This window comes from Panulirus ornatus, chromosome 27, assembly GCF_036320965.1.
Source record: "Panulirus ornatus isolate Po-2019 chromosome 27, ASM3632096v1, whole genome shotgun sequence".
In the NCBI taxonomy this organism is placed as follows: Eukaryota; Metazoa; Arthropoda; class Malacostraca; order Decapoda; family Palinuridae; genus Panulirus; species Panulirus ornatus.
The window spans coordinates 6,394,113-6,408,621 of NC_092250.1; the positions used below are offsets into that span (position 1 = coordinate 6,394,113).

A 14,509-nucleotide genomic window follows, 5' to 3' on the forward strand; every position below is an offset into this window, starting at 1 on the left:
CATCTATACTGTATGTGGAACATGTGTACTGTACTTGACATAACATCTATACTGTATGTGGAACATGTGTACTTTATGTGACACAACATCTATACTCTATGTGGAACGTGTGTATTGTATGTGACACAACATTTATATTGTATGTGGAACATGTTTGCTGTATTTGGAGCATATATGCTGCATGTGAAAAATGTGTACTGTATGCATGTTTAGTGTATGTGACACATCTATACTCTATGTGGAACGTGTGTACTGTATGTGACACAACATTTATACTGTATGTGGAACATGTGCACTGTATGTGACACAACATCTTTACTGTATGTTGAACATGTGCACTCTACGTAGAACATGCTTACTGTTTGTGACACATTATCTGTACTGCATGTTACACGTGTGCACTGCATGTAGAACATGTGTACTGTATGTGGAACATGTGTGTTGTATTGACGCAACATCTGTCTGTATGTCTAACGTGTGTACTGTATGTGGAACATGTGTGCTTTATATTATACAACATCTATTCTGTATGTGGAACATGTGTACTGTATGTGGAACACGTGTAATGTATGCATAACATATATACTGTATGTGACACAGCATCTATACTGTATGTGGAACCTGTGTACTGTATGTGACACAACATCTGTATTGTATGTGGAACATTTGTTTTGTATGTGACACATCTATACTCTCTGTGGAATATGTGTTCTGTATGTGACACTACATCTATACTGTATATGGAACATGTGTACTGTATTTGGAACATATGTGCTGTATGTGAAACATGTGTACTGTATGAGGAACACGTGTACTATATGTAACACATCTTTACTAATTGTGGAACATGTGTACTGTATGTGACACACCATCTATACTTTATGTGGAACATGTGTACTGTATGTGACAAAACATCTATACTGTATGTGGAACATATGTACTGTATGTGACACATTTATACTGAATGTGGAACATGTATACTGTATCTTGAACGTGTACTGTATGTAACACAACGTGTGTAATGTATGTGGAACTGTTAGCTGTATGTAACACAGCATCTAAATTGTAAGTGGAACGTGTGTGCTGTATGTGGAACATGTGTACTGTATGTGATACAACATCTCTACTGTATGGGGAACATGGGTACTCTATGTGACACATCTGTACTGTATGGGGAACATGTGCAATGTATGCAGAACATCTGTACTGTATGTGACACAACATCCATACTGTATATGTAACATGTGCACTGTATGTGATACAACATCTATACTGTATGTGTAACGTGTGCACTGCATGTGATACAACATCTATACTCTATGTGGAACATGTGTACTGTATGTGACAACATCTATACTGTATGAGGGATATGTGTACTGTATGTGGAACATGTGTACTGTATGAGACAACATCTATACTGTATGCGGAACATGTGTACTGTATGTGGTGCAGCACCTGTACTGTATGTGGAACACGTGTACTGTATGTGGTACTAGTACAACACAAGGATGAATTTCTGTGTTGAGAGAGACTGTATACACTTGATCGCCTGAGACATCATCCACTAACCATTACCTCAGCAGACTTACATCATTTCAACTTCGCTCCAGTTTCGTAAAACTTAACTCATCGGAAAGACATTAGGCCACTTTAGATGTAGTAATGATGTCTTCTTCTTACGTTATCATTTTAATGGTCTGGTTATAGTGCGCTCTCTTACTGTGTCTGATCTGGGACAGCCACCCTTCTTTACTACAGCCATCATCATCCTCCCCAACATTATACCGTAATACACATTCGTCTCTGAGTTTCCTTGCATGATTACTCCAGACCGACAAGTCTTATAACTTACTGATTCTTTCCTGTGGTATTCTTAGTGTCAACATATATTGGTACGGAGGTAAAGAGTAACAACAAAATCATGAAACCTATTTGTGCTTACATTTCATAAACGTTTGCTGCAATATAATGCCTCAAGGTTATATGAATATCACTAGAGCAAAAACTAACGGTCAGCGAGAGGTTGTGGGTTTCAGGAAATATTGTTCAGAATGAATATGTGAAGATAGATTCACCTCATACGTTTCTTTATGTATATCCTTATTCTCACATACTCATAATGTGGATTGTCTAAACATATCCTTACTTCTCCTGGGAAGAGTAACATAACACCATCACCAGGATGATCTAGATCATCAAGGTACAATATGTAATGTCACTTGAGACGTTGATCACTTCACAGGATACCTTGCATTAAGAATGCATCATTCCCAGCTAATATCTTCAGTAGTATTATCATTATTATCATTATTCCTATCACATGGAGACTAATCCCCCTTTCCCACAAACAAACACACTTGCAGGAAGGAAGGGTTTAATAAAAGATGCCACAATGCAAAAGAGCTTAGTAATGTGCAGTGACGATGATATAGCTAACACTCCAGCCAGCCAGCATTTGCACGGTAATAACAGAGTAAGCAACGAGTATACTGAGATAAGAAAGGAGGAACAAAGAATCTTTGAAGACATTGTGGACAAAACCAGAAAAAATCCGAAAACCTTTTCATAAATGTATTAGGAATGAATTGTCAGGAAAAGTGCAAGTAATTAAGCTAAAAGATACAGAGGAAAGGGTTTTAAAAGGCGATGTCAGGATATGTGAGGAACTGAATATCAAATTGAAAGGTGTTTTCACAGCAGAAGATACTGTGACTCCAAAACCTGAGCTGGAATGGAAAGATTTTGGAAAACAATTAGAATTCTAGATAAGATTTACAGAATACTAGAAGGTGTCCACTAAGACACGTCTGAAGGTTCTGATGAAATCTTACGATAGTGCTGAAGATGTTTGCAGATATTCCAGATAAACCTCTGGAAAATTCTTCCAAGATGTTACCGTAGAGAGGCAAAGTGGCAAGAGAGAGGAAAATGGCAGTATATCTGTCTATAAGAAATGAGACCCGAAAGAGATAATGAACTACAAGCTGGTTTTAATGACGAGATTCGTGTGTAAAGTTCTGAAATGATGATCAAAAGGCAAATACATTACTTTCTACGGAAGAAAAATTACTCATTTGATAAACAAGACTGTTTTAGGGAAAGTAGGTCATGTGTACCAAACCTCTTACATGTCCACGAAAAAATGAACTCTGTCTTGTACAAAAGAGAATGCTGAGTGGATGTTTGTATCTTGACTGCCAGAATAAGCTTGACACTGTGTCACATGGGAGGCTGATTAGGAGACTGGATCACCAGGCAGGAATATGGGGAGACTCATTCAGTGGACAGAAGATTATCTTAGTGGAAGGGAACAAAGAACACATGTCAGAGGACCTCTCTCAACATGGGTTGAGGTCACCAGCCGAGTGCCGCAGGGTTTTGTTTTGGAACCATTATTCTTCTTGATCTATGATAATGACTTGCCAGATGACATAGACTACAAAGTTGGTCTGATACCTGGTTGATGAAATTCAACCCGAGTAAATGTGGAACAATGATAGTGGATCACAGGGAAAAAAGGCCTACCATGGTTATCATCGAGCAGGAAATAAGCTGCAGTAATCTTTGTGTAATAAAGACTTAAGAGTCGACATTGTCCCTAACCTATCGCAAGATTTCCACCCTAGGAAAATAGTTAAGGAGATCAACTATCTGATCAACAAATAGTAGAACTGCATTCAAGTTTAGGGATTAGGCAACTTTGACAGCCTGTTCATATCATACATATGGCCAAAACAAAAGTAAGCTTCTCAGTTTCGGTCACAGTACCTCAAGAGGAAATTAGAAAGTAGAGATGATTCAGCTGATAGGAAAAAAAAGTAGTACTAGAATTAAGAGAAATATGTTACAGGGAAATGCTGGAGGCTTTAAAATTGTGTTTTCTTTATTTCTAATTCTACAGTTTTTGGACATCTGTTATACTTCCCGTCTCGTCAGAGAACTCACTACCAATGTCTAATGAAAGTCTAATGAATGTGTTTACCTGAACGGTGTGTGTACGCCATATAGTTGTTGTGAATGTCACAAACTGAACTGCACCCCAGTGCCACAACTAAGAGATAAAATAGCAGCAGCGTTAGGCTCTCGGTTTGGTTGTGGGATGGGCCCATGCAAGGGTAGATCGGAGGAGATCAACCGGTGGTTGAATTTGACGGCTGACTTGTTCCATACTTGACTAGAATTACTAAATTAGTGGATCATAAAATTTTGAAACAATGTACGTGCATATTGAAGAACACATCAGGAGTATAACTCTTTATGAAACAATCAATACAGATATGCCAAGTCGGATTCTAAGCCTCGGTGGCGCAGTAGGCAGCGCGTGAGTCTCATAATCTCAAGGTCGTGAGTTCGACCCTCACTCGGGGCAGTGTCTTTTTCGGGCTTTCATGTCAGGTGAACAAGATGCAAGTATTGTGGTAGATGTATTATTGGAAGCATTGTGTCTTACCGCACAAGTTAAGAATCATTATCATGTTGTCTTGTTCTCATGTAACTGATCACTCCAGCCACAGGAAAAGAACTTAGATTCCCAGTACCGGATTAACACATGGGCCACCTCGGTCTGGGTCTTGGCCTCCTGCCTTACAGGGGTCCTGCTGGTCACCCAAGGGGAAAAATTAATGTTTCTGCAAACTGGTGGTATAGAGGCAGTTATACAGTGTACAATATAGTAATATCATATACAATATGGTAATGAAATTTGTCATAATGTTTGCGAATATTTAATCATTTCATAGAATCTGTGGAGACCGCAAATATTGCCTGGTCCTGGGCCTCACTAAACCTTAGTCCAGCTCTGCAGGTTCCTGACTGGAAGCCAGATATCTTAACCATGAAACTGTATTGATTCCTTCACTTACTCCTCGTTCACTTACTGACCCACTCACTCATTCAGTTTCTCTCTTTTGGTCCTCGTGACAGGGTTTCTCGGTCTCCCTCACCAAGAGTGATCAGGGATCACCACAACACAAGTTATCATTTTGAAGATTTATGCGCATTAATTAGTTGATGTTTACGTACTTGATAACTGATGTATTCATTTACTTAGACATCTCTCTCTCTCTCTCTCTCTCTCTCTCTCTCTCTCTCTCTCTCTCTCAAAATCCTTCCCATGCCGGGAATCGAACCCGGGCCTCCTGGATGAGAGCCAGGTATCCTAGCCACTAGACCACACGGGACTGGAAGGGTCATGTGTGTGTCTATGTGAACATCGCTCACCCACTCACTATTTCATCCATTCTCTCTGTTCTCTGGAGCGTATGGTTATTCACCTAAGGTTCTGTATTGATAATCAGCCGGCAGACGTTACCTACTGAAACTGATAATAAATTCATACGACATTATTAGATTATGTTTTAATTGACGTGAATAATGAGGACCATAGCCTGACAACTATTACCTAGGAAATAACATGTATATTACACACACACAAACACACACACACACACACACACACACACACACGTCTAGTGACATGAGGTGTGTGGCCAGCCAGCCACCTAGACACAGCAGCTGGACGACGCCAGGAACTACACACCAGGGAAGTCAGACGTCCAGAGCCACTCCCGAGCACTATCTTGTGTCACATGGTCAACTCTCCGTAGGTCAGCTTCCTGAACCATGACATAATACCTGTACACTATGTACTGTACCTCGTCCTGTGAGGGTTTATCATATTCATTATTGTGTGTGACAGTCAAGGAGAACTTCAGATCCCTAAAACACCTATGTATTTGGCTCATTCACGTCACCTCCTCATCCTGGAGGAAGTCCACATTAGTGCCTCTCTGCCTGAAGGGTCTCAGCCACTCTGGTCCCCATACACTGAGAACTGAGTCATTTCCATCATATGGTTTTGAAATTAGATATCTTTTTTCTGATATGATATGACAGGTGATAAGAGTTACTTTATTATCTGTTATGACCATTAATCAAGTTAAATGAAATGGATTTGTCCTCCAGATATACTAATACTTGTGGGGACTTACGTGCAGAACAGACAGGAAGACAGAGATTCACACACACACACACACACACACACACACACACACACACACACACACACACACATAATGATGTACGCACGAAGACATACACATGGAAAAAGAATCCTTCATTGTAATTTGGCTTGATTTTATAAAATATGATTCAAAATCGAAATCTCCATAACAACCTTGAAGGTGATCAAGCGTTGGAAGATGTTCAAGAAATGTTATTAGATGTTCAGTGTTACATGTTCTCAAGGGATAATATCTTCATTATATCCGTCATCAGAAGTATGATCCTTCCCATCTGGCAAATGGTGTAAATTACTGTTTCTCTAAGTAATAGTTGCTTTGTTCTATGAAGCAAATATTAAGCACGGAACATCTCTCTATCTGCTTGTATGAAAAGTCAGAGTCAACCAAACAGATTCATGATAACAAACTGTATAAAGGAATGACCTGCATTGTTGTAAAGAACTGAGGAGTAAAATCTCTTGAAGACATGTGTCATGTCTCCCGAGGCATTACTCAGCGGTGTGGAGTTCGGCGGGAACTACAGTTTCTGCTTTGTGTCCAGCTCGGGGCTCGGGGACACCACCATCACCTCCCCCACTGCTATCCACTCCCGACCTTCTATCCACACTTTCCCATCCGAGTCTCAACATACCACAAACCTTCTTCCCTCTCCTCACTGTCTGCATCACTACCTTCTTCTCACTGTTTGCATCACTATCTTCCCTCTCCTCACTGTCTGCATCACTATATTCCTTCTCTTCACTGTCTGCATCACTGTCTTCCCTCTCCTCACTGTCTGCATTAATATCTTCCCTCTCCTCACTGTCTGCGTCACTATCATCCCTCTCCTCGCTGTCTGCATCACTATCTTCCCTCTCCTCACTGTCTGCATCACTATCTTCCCTCTCCTCACTGCCTGCATCACTATCATCCCTCTCCTCACTGTCTGCATCACTATCTTCCCTCTCCTCATGGTCTGCATCACTATCTTCCCTCTCCTCACTGTCTGCATCCCTATCTTCCCTCTCCTCGGTGTCTGCATCACTATCTTCCCTCTCCTCACTGTTTACATCGCTATCTTCCCTCTCCTCGGTGTCTGCATCACTATCTTCCTTCTTCTCACTGTCTGCATCACTATCTTCCCTCTCATCACTGTCTACATCACTATTTTCCCTCTCCTCACTGTCTACATCACTATCTTCCCTCTCCTCACTATCTGCTTCATTATCATCCCTCTCATCACTGTCTACATCACTATTTTCCCTCTCCTCACTGTCTGCATCACTATCTTCCCTCTCCTCACTGTCTGCATCACTATCTTCCCTCTCCTCACTGTCTGCATCACTATCTTTCCTCTCCTCACTGTTTACATCGCTATCTTCCCTCTCCTCACTGTCTGCATCACTATCTTCCCTCTCCTCACTGTCTGCATCACTATCTTCCCTCTCCTCACTGTCTGCTTCACTATCTTCCCTCTCCTCACTGTCTGCATTAATATCTTCCCTCACCTCACTGTCTGCGTCACTATCATCCCTCTCCTCGCTGTCTGCATCACTATCTTCCCTCTCCTCACTGTCTGCATCACTATCTTCCCTCTCCTCACTGTCTGCATCACTATCATCCCTCTCCTCACTGTCTGCATCACTATCTTCCCTCTCCTCATGGTCTGCATCACTATCTTCCCTCTCCTCACTGTCTGCATCCCTATCTTCCCTCTCCTCGGTGTCTGCATCACTATCTTCCCTCTCCTCACTGTTTACATCGCTATCTTCCCTCTCCTCGGTGTCTGCATCACTATCTTCCTTCTTCTCACTGTCTGCATCACTATCTTCCCTCTCATCACTGTCTACATCACTATTTTCCCTCTCCTCACTGTCTACATCACTATCTTCCCTCTCCTCACTATCTGCTTCATTATCATCCCTCTCATCACTGTCTACATCACTATTTTCCCTCTCCTCACTGTCTACATCACTATCTTCCCTCTCCTCACTGTCTGCATCACTATCTTCCCTCTCCTCACTGTCTGCATCACTATCTTTCCTCGCCTCATTGTCTGCATCGCTATCTTCCCTCTCCTCGCTGTCTGCATCACCATCTTCCCTCTCCTCACTGTCTGCATCACTATCTTCCCTCTCCTCACTGTCTACATCACTATCTTCCCTCTCCTGACTGTCTGCATCACTATCATCCCTGTCCTCGCTGTCTGCATCACTATCTTCCCTCTCCTCACTGTCTGCATCACCATCTTCCCTCTCCTCACTGTCTGCATCACTATCTTCCCTCTCCTCACTGTCTGCATCACCATCTTCCCTCTCCTCACTGTCTGCATCACTATCATCCCTCTCCTCGCTGTCTGCATCACTATCTTCCCTCTCCTCACTGTCTGCATCACTATCTTCCCTCTCCTCATTGTCTGCACCGTAATGATCTAGGATGTCTTGGACGTAAACCCTGAGGGAAACATTTACCTCACATTAGGTTCTTCACTGACCTCGGTAGCTTCTTAGACACACAAGACCCCGACACATCATAATATGACAATAATTATGCCATAAACTCTTCCTAAATTTATATATTTTGTAAACATATTTTCAATTGTTATAACTGTAGATATGAAACTTCGAAATGTATTAGAACACTGTTTCCCATGAGAGAGAGAGAGAGAGAGAGGGAGAGAGAGAGAGAGAGAGAGAGAGAGAGAGAGATGCACAAACATTATTCACACACATAAAGACACACACACACACACACACACACACACACACACACACACACACACACACGTTAAAGACCAGCCATACACTAATATCTCTGCTGATTCTATAACAATTCCTTCCTGTAAAACTAGACACAAATTCTCGACACATCTTTAATAAATTTCAGCGTCATTTACGAGGTCAGTCTGCCAGCATAATTGTGAAAGAAGATTATCGTCCACAAAACCTTCCCAGTAACAGCAGGATGAAGGTAAAATCAGACAAATGCCTCGGTAATGAAGAGAGTTACCAAAGTTTGCCGCAAGCGTCGCCAATATTCCTGGGACGACAAAGAACTCTGGATGGGCAGCCAGAGTTCCTCCAGGCAGCCAAATCAGAATCATTTCACTTGGGAAGTGACTGGGAAGTAATGGGTATATAATTGTGGGTCCCGCCCGCCCGCCCGCCTGGTGACTGACAGCTCTGACCACCACCGGGCAGGAGGCGGCTGGCTCCCTCCCTGACTACGACACTCACGCCGCTGGAAGAACTGTACAAACAACAATATAGACACGACAGCTTAAATCTAACCTTAGAGCTAAATTTAGCAGCCAACGGTTTACATGTTATCTTTTCATCTGATACATAGACATGGCTGATGTTGTATATAGACGCCATTTTCTCTTTGATAGTGGAAGGTTTTATCACATTTTCTTTTCGTTGTCTGGAGTCGATCTCTCTTCAGTAAATTATTCAATAATTTATCTTTGTCGTTCAGGAGGTATTCAGGCTTCTCTCTATGGTAGGTTTTTAATGCTATTGTTACCTTCAATAAATTACTATGGAACTCCTATATAAATACTGAATCATCGTTCTTCCTTCACCATCACCTTGGCACGTGTGTGTGTGTGTGTGTGTGTGTGTGTGTGTGTGTGTGCAATTTGTCTATTTGTTCAGTATGGGAAGAGAAAAAGTACTCCACTAACTAGGTCCATCTCGCGAAGTTTCTTTACCATCAAGTTGCTCTTTAAACACTCATATGCTGCCGGCATCAAACTGTCAGCCACACTACATCCTCTGGAACACTGACCATCCAACTCCAGGCACCGAGCAGTATCTTGGCATGAGAGAGATCTTGGAACACAACAGAGGCAGTCGTCAGTGTTACACACATGCTGGACAGGATCCTCGTTACTGTTACATGACCGGCCACAGTGACCACCCTTAATACCACAGGCAGAGGTATACACGTCTCACTGACCAGACTCTGGAACACAACACACGCAGTCTCTGTCCTCACACACGACCTGGACAGGCATCTTGCCCCTCCTGCAGTCACTGCCACATCGTCCATTTAGTCCTTGACAGAGACAAGTATTTCAGCATGACCAACGTCCTGGGATACACAAGGCAGCAGAGTTCTACCTGGAGACAGTTATTGTCACTCTGGCACTGAAGGTGTACACAACCACGTCCACAACTATAGGGATCAGGACAGTTATCTTCCTTTATGTCGCCACAGTCATACGATGGGCAGCACCCGCTAGGCAGGTTCTTCTACTAAGAGTGAGGTGATTGTGCACAGTGGAGGTTCACGTAGTTTTGCTATTGTTACATCGACACAGACAACGAGGGTTTGCTCGCCATTAACCCTCGTCATCCACACAGTAATCATTCTGCAGGTTGTCACACCGTTGATCGATATTTGTAGAATAGTGAATCAGCACGATGGCTGTCTTGATGTAAGGAGGAGAGGTGGTGAGCCTTACCCCACACGTCAGGTCCACGCAGCACCTAGAGAAGGAAGCTGCCACGCTGCCTCACCAGTATCTCATATTACTGCAGCAGCAGCGACCATCAGAGAGAAGCCTCAGAAAAGACGACGTCCGTGCTCAAAAAAACAATTGATGAATTCTTCAAAAAGGAATCACTAGAGACAACACTCACTCACAGGCGACCATAGCGTCTTGCTTTACTTCGTGTACATTATGATCCTTATTGTGGTAGACTTCTCGTAGATCTACGGTGCAACATAAAGTGGAACTCATGCAGACCAACGATCAAAGTTTCCAAGCCAGAAACCAAGTTTCTGCTGGTGTTAGATAGTGGCTCGAGATGTCTAAGGGTTCTTTATACTACCATTAAAAATCAATCCCCCGGTTACCTCTCAGCCATGGGTTCAGAGGATATTGTAATAAACCACTAAGTGCAGATGAAATCGAGGAACTTTGCTTTGTAAGAATGAAGAACCTATTGATGCACATGATAATCTGTTTGCTGAGAACATGCAAGGACCTGACAACGACCTTGATATTGGAGAACTGGACGTTAGCAGCGGCAGTGAAGATGATTTCAAACCAGATCAAAGAACTCACAGTACACCATGACCCTGCAGTGCAAGCACCAACCTTCAGTAATCACCTGCTTCTTGCTCACCATGTGGGATTGGTCAGGGATCAGCCGTTAGCTATTTGCTCTACCCAAATCAAACTTCACACGTGGGAAAGCATGACAGTAAGTGACCTGTTTGTCTTAATGGCTGTGTGTACGTTGATGGCTGACACAAAGGGTGACGTGAAAGAATACTCGACAACAGACACATTCATTCGTACACCAGTGTTTGCTAATGTCGAATGAACTTTTTTATCATTATCATGCAAAGAATAATTTGATTTTCAGACACTATTCGCCCAACTTCAGGCAATACACTGTACAGGTTAAGATCTGTTCTTTATTTTCATTTTTGGAGAAAACGCAACAGATAAAAACGTAATATTCTCCATATGGCGTTTAGGATTCAAGCAGCAGTAAACATACGTACCATGAGACGCCATTTAGGAACAAAATAGTTTATTTTTTCTATGACTGTGAGTCTGGTATTTTGTTTTAGATATTCTACACTGGTAAAGATGGATAAGAAAAAATAAATGATACTATTGGTGTACCTGATGCTTTAATGAGAAACCTGATGGATAGATATCTTGGTAAGGGCCGCTGTTTATATGTAGACAATTTGTATACAATTCCACAATCATTCAGTTACCTTCATACAAATAAGATACGACATGTGGCGCAGTGCAAACAAACAGAATGTTTTTTCCCAGAACTTGAGAGAACAAGAGTGGGAGGGAGAATACCATACTTTTCAAGTAAATAATATCCTTGGCTCTAGAATGGCGTGATGGACGCGACGTGCGTCTGTCTTCTGATAACATTATGGGGGAAAGTCACCAGAGAAACAGACACACTGCTGAGAACAAGACACCAGAAACAATATTGGATTACACAGAAAATATGCGTCGGATTGCTAAGTCAGATATGCAAAGCAGCTTCATGGAAAATGTGAGGAAACCTGTCAAGTGGTAAAGGAAACTTTCCTTCCATCCTGTTGACGTAACTGTGATCAACTCACACAATTTGTCTTTAGTGAACACTAGAAGGAGACCAACCGTGAGACAGCTTGTCTCCGTATCACGAGGCAAATGTTTGTAGAGCATTGTATGAGGGAACGCCGGACTGGCCGCTACAGACCCAGAACAACAGAGTGATCATCACGTGCCCAAGACTCCTCCTGTGACGGAGAGAAAATGGATTAGCTCAGAGGCTTGTGTTGTGTGTGTTCACTCTAGGAGGAAAGAAAGACGGCAAGATACACGATATTGTTGTAGTGGTTGTGATGTAGCTCACTGCTTGATTCCCTGCACTAAGGAAGATAATGTTCATGAATATCATGATAGTAATACATAGTAGGATCTAAGCGTACTTTGTAAAGGCATAGATTTGTATCACAATGTGAGTTAAATGTAGAAAATGGAATAAACTTGCTTTAGATGTAGTAAAATTCTCATCTTACTGAGTAAATATCACTGTGCCACAGAAGGCTACAAACCAAGGAAGATCGTCCTACATCTTCCAAAGCCACAAAGTTATTTTGCATTCTAGAAAAGGTTTCCATTATGGAGAAAGTATATATTAGGAACACCAAAAAGCATAGAAAATGAGAAAACATGAGAGTAGTTGAAACACCTCTCATCTTCTATGAGCTGTAAATGAATACGTCAAACTGACTGTCAACATTTTAATGTATTAGAAAATGGAATGTGTAATTAGGAGGAAACTCATAACATTAGAGTGTAAAGAGAATGTGTATCATAACAATATAAACGATGTGGCGGCATCATTACCTGTAGGAGACATGTTAAGACTGAGGTCTGTAGTGGTCAGCGTTATCTCAGCAAATACACCTCTGCCAGAAGTTTGTTATCTCTCCATGGGTAAGTTAAGGACAGTACCTCTAGTTTCTTTGTTGTTTTCTTATCCTTGTGTGATTTTCTTTTGTCTTAGGTAAGAAACTGTTTCCCCTTACCTGAAGAACATCCATTTTTCAGAAGTATCTGGAATTCTTTTTAATGCTTTATGTTTTCATTACTTAGTTTACTCCAGCCACCCACCGATCTTACGCTAATATAACACTTCTTCATAATCTTTCTAACAATCTTCTTATCTAGCTTCTTGTTATGATCTCTGGTCAATGCACTCTATTATTGCATCTTATGAAGATCTGTTCACTGCCCAAGTCGTCCAACTGATTTAGATACTTGTTCTCATCTAACTCTTCTCCCCTATATGGTGGGTAGCTTTCTAGCCTTCAGCCTATCTTGGCACAACTCTCTTTATTCTGGTGCCATTTTAGTTTCCATTTTCTCGACTCTCTCAATTGAATCTGTGTGTTTCTTTACGTACCAAAAGTGAGAGGGATATTCTAGTTCTGTATTATGTTATGAATAGTTTGCCAAACTTCACCTTATCCATGCGCTTAAATGCGTTATCATAGTTATCAGTAGACTGTTTGCCCCCTTAACTATTCTCCTGATGTGAAGCTTCAGCAAAATGCTGGGCACAATATTGCCATTCATGTTTTTTATTCACATATTTCTGTAACTTATTTCACACTAGATATACAGCCTTCCGAGGCTCTCTTCTCACCATGTCCCATCTTGTCATTTTACAATTACTCGGGCTAAATGTACTTACCTTCTTATCAGACCAACTTAGAAGTTTTCGTGAGTCTCCCTGCAAGGCGATGTAATCCTCATCATGCCCAATATCTCTCAATCCCTCGACACCATCCGGAACATGCTCAAGTAAGAATGAGTAACTACCACATACCAAGAAGAGCGGTGTGCCCAAGATTGAGCCCTGCGATACGCCACTAGTGATCTGAGCCCACTACGATAATGTTCCTACAGCCTCTATCCTTTGATTCCTTCCACTAAGGTAATCTTCTATTCAGTGGATAATGATATTCCCGTCTGTAGATCCAGTTTCTTGATCAACATCCATTTAGTAAGTGTTAAACGCATCTTGGCAGTCCAGTGATACAAAGTCGGCCCTTTCGTCTCTTTGGTTTAAGGCTGAGCTCACTATGTCGTAGAAGTGTAAGAAATTTGTGATTCATATGTGACTGTGATTAGGTGCACATGTAACTGTGAATATATCACAAAGTAACTAGCACAGAAGTGGAGGATAATTGGCTGAATATCGAAAAACAATAAGATTAAGGATGGGAAAGCAATGACGACACTAATTAGCTCATACAAATAAATAATACCTCGACAGATGCTAGACTTATATACACATACAACAATATAAAGATATGACGATAATAAAAATGATAGAAATAATGACATCAACAATAATGACAATAATATGACAATAATGATAACAATAATGATAATCATCATAATAATAATGATAATAATAACGATCCTAATGATACTAATCTTTATAATAATAGTAATAATAATA

General features: G+C 41.4%; 2 non-coding genes across 2 annotated transcripts; one reads left to right on the forward strand and one right to left on the reverse strand.

Moving 5' to 3' along the window:
- Positions 1–4,296: 4,296 nt before the first annotated feature.
- On the forward strand, positions 4,297–4,369 carry TRNAM-CAU (transfer RNA methionine (anticodon CAU)). The gene has a single exon. It is a non-coding gene; the product is annotated as a tRNA-Met (tRNA).
- Positions 4,370–5,108: 739 nt separating this feature from the next.
- TRNAE-CUC (transfer RNA glutamic acid (anticodon CUC)) lies at positions 5,109–5,180 on the reverse strand. The gene has a single exon. It is a non-coding gene; the product is annotated as a tRNA-Glu (tRNA).
- Positions 5,181–14,509: the final 9,329 nt, after the last annotated feature.